Source organism: Taudactylus pleione, unplaced genomic scaffold, assembly GCF_031769625.1.
Source record: "Taudactylus pleione unplaced genomic scaffold, aTauple2 ptg001184l, whole genome shotgun sequence".
Taxonomy (NCBI): domain Eukaryota; kingdom Metazoa; phylum Chordata; class Amphibia; order Anura; family Myobatrachidae; genus Taudactylus; species Taudactylus pleione.
In genome coordinates, this window is record NW_028285585.1 from 212,501 (window position 1) to 215,000 (window position 2,500).

General features: G+C 37.7%; 2 non-coding genes and 9 pseudogenes across 2 annotated transcripts; all 11 read right to left on the bottom strand.

The window, feature by feature from the left end:
• LOC148451866 (5S ribosomal RNA) overlaps window positions 1-61 on the bottom strand; it is a 119-nt pseudogene extending 58 nt beyond the window's left edge.
• Window positions 62-177: 116 nt separating this feature from the next.
• Window positions 178-296, bottom strand: LOC148451867 (5S ribosomal RNA; annotated as a pseudogene).
• Window positions 297-411: 115 nt separating this feature from the next.
• Window positions 412-530, bottom strand: LOC148451868 (5S ribosomal RNA; annotated as a pseudogene).
• Window positions 531-645: 115 nt separating this feature from the next.
• Window positions 646-764, bottom strand: LOC148451869 (5S ribosomal RNA; annotated as a pseudogene).
• Window positions 765-880: 116 nt separating this feature from the next.
• LOC148451870 (5S ribosomal RNA) lies at window positions 881-999 on the bottom strand (annotated as a pseudogene).
• Window positions 1,000-1,115: 116 nt separating this feature from the next.
• Window positions 1,116-1,234, bottom strand: LOC148451871 (5S ribosomal RNA; annotated as a pseudogene).
• A 115-nt stretch (window positions 1,235-1,349) lies between these two features.
• Window positions 1,350-1,468, bottom strand: LOC148451872 (5S ribosomal RNA; annotated as a pseudogene).
• Window positions 1,469-1,584: 116 nt separating this feature from the next.
• LOC148451873 (5S ribosomal RNA) lies at window positions 1,585-1,703 on the bottom strand (annotated as a pseudogene).
• A 116-nt stretch (window positions 1,704-1,819) lies between these two features.
• LOC148451874 (5S ribosomal RNA) lies at window positions 1,820-1,938 on the bottom strand (annotated as a pseudogene).
• A 116-nt stretch (window positions 1,939-2,054) lies between these two features.
• LOC148451875 (5S ribosomal RNA) lies at window positions 2,055-2,173 on the bottom strand. Its single transcript, XR_015875142.1, has one exon. It is a non-coding gene; the product is annotated as a 5S ribosomal RNA (ribosomal RNA).
• A 116-nt stretch (window positions 2,174-2,289) lies between these two features.
• Window positions 2,290-2,408, bottom strand: LOC148451876 (5S ribosomal RNA). The gene has a single exon (XR_015875041.1). It is a non-coding gene; the product is annotated as a 5S ribosomal RNA (ribosomal RNA).
• Between the last annotated feature and the right edge of the window lie 92 nt (window positions 2,409-2,500).

Below are 2,500 nucleotides of genomic sequence, written 5' to 3' on the forward strand. Positions count from 1 at the left end.
CACCGCATAGCTTCCAAGATCAGACAAGATTGGGCATGTCCACTGTGGTTTGGCTGTAGGTGCTCAAAAACATTAACTTTAGACCTCTATTACTTCTTAACTCAAGTAAATTCATTGATAAGTTGAAAAAATTAAATTTAAAATGTAATAGAAAAGAATGTTATGGCAGTATAAAATTACCTACAGCACCTGGCATTCCCAGGTGGTCTCCCATCCAAGTACTAACCAGGCCCAACACTGCATAGCTTCCAAGATCAGACGAGATTGGGCATGTCCAGTGTGGTTTGGCTGTAGGTGCTCTAAAACATTAACTTTAGACCTCTTTTACTTCTTAACTCAAGTAAATTCAATGATAAGTTGAAAAATTAAATGTAAAATTTAATAGAAAAGAAGGTTATGGCAATATAAAATTACCTACAGCTCCTGGTATTCCCAGGTGGTCTCCCATCCAAGTACTAACCAGGCCCAACACTGCATAGCTTCCAAGATCAGACGAGATTGGGCATGTCCAGTGTGGTTTGGCTGTAGATGCTCAAAAACATTAACTTTAGACCTCTTTTACTTCTTAACTCAAGTAAATTCAATGATAAGTTGAAAAATGAAATGTAAAATGTAATAGAAAAGAATGTTATGGCAGTATAAAATTACCTACAGCACCTAGTATTCCCAGGTGGTCTCCCATCCAAGCACTAACCAGGCCCAACACTGCATAGCTTCCAAGATCAGACGAGATTGGGCATGTCTAGTGTGGTTTGGCTGTAGGTGCTCAAAACCATTAACTTTAGACCTCTTTTACTTCTTAACTCAAGTGAATTCATCGATAAGTTGAAAAAATGAAATGTAGAATGTAATAGAAAAGAATGTTTTGGCTGTCTAAAATTACCTACAGCACCTGGTATTCCCAGGTGGTCTCCCATCCAAGTACAAACCAGGCCCAACACTGCATAGCTTCCAAGATCAGACGAGATTGGGCATGTCCAGTGTGGTTTGGCTGTAGGTGCTCAAAAGCATTAAATTTAGACCTCTATTACTTCTTAACACAAGTAAATTCATTGTTAAATTGAAAAAATTAAATGTAAAATGTAATAGAAAAGTATGTTCTGGCAGTATAAAATTACCTACAGCTCCTGGTATTCCCAGGTGGTCTCCCATCCAAGTACTTACCAGGCCCAACACTGCATAGCTTCCAAGATCAGACGAGATTGGGCATGTCCACTGTGGTTTGGCTGTAGGTGCTCTAAAACATTAACTTTAGACCTCTTTTACTTCTTAACTCAAGTAAATTCAATGATAAGTTGAAAAATTAAATGTAAAATTTAATAGAAAAGAATGTTATGGCAGTATAAAATTACCTACAGCTCCTGGTATTCCCAGGTGGTCTCACATCCAAGTACTAACCAGGCCCAACACTGCATAGCTTCCAAGATCAGACGAGATTGGGCATGTCCAGTGTGGTTTGGCTGTAGGTGCTCAAAAACATTAACTTTAGACCTCTATTACTTCTTAACTCAAGTAAATTCATTGATAAGTTGAAAAAATTAAATTTAAAATGTAATAGAAAAGAATGTTATGGCAGTATAAAATTACCTACAGCACCTGGTAATCCCAGGTGGTCTCCCATCCAAGTACTAACCAGGCCCAACACTGCCTAGCTTCCAAGTTCAGACAAGATTGGGCATGTCCAGTGTGGTTTGGCTGTAGGTGCTCAAAAACATTAACTTTAGACCTCTTTTACTTCTTAACTCAAGTAAATTGATTGATAAGTTGAAAAAATGAAATGTAGAATGTAATAGAAAAGAATGTTTTGGCTGTCTAAAATTACCTACAGCACCTGGTATTCCAAGGTGGTCTCCCATCCAAGTACAAACCAGGCCCAACACTGCATAGCTTCCAAGATCTGACAAGATTGGGCATGTCCAGTGTGGTTTGGCTGTAGATGCTAAAAAGCATTAAATTTAGACCTCTATTACTTCTTAACTCAAGTAAATTAATTGATAAGTTGAAAAAATTAAATGTAAAATGTAATAGAAAAGAATGTTATGGCAGTATAAAATTACCTACAGCACCTGGTATTCCCAGGTGGTCTCCCATCCAAGTACTAACCAGGCCCAACACTGCATAGCTTCCAAGATCAGATGAGATTGGGCATGTCCAGTGTGGATTGGCTGTAGGTGCTCAAAAGTATTAACTTTAGACCTCTATTACTTCTTAACTCAAGGAAATTCATTGATAAGTTGAAAAAATTAAATGTAAAATGTAATAGAAAAGAATGTTATGGCAGTATAAAATTACCTACAGCACCTGGTATTCCCAGGTGGTCTCCCATCCAAGTACTAACCAGGCCCAACACTGCGTAGCTTCCAAGATCAGACGAGATTGGGCATGTCCAGTGTGGTTTGGCTGTAGGTGCTCAAAAACATTAACTTTAGACCTCTTTTACTTCTTAACTCAAGTAAATTCAATGATAAGTTGAAAAATGAAATGTAAAATGTAATAGAAA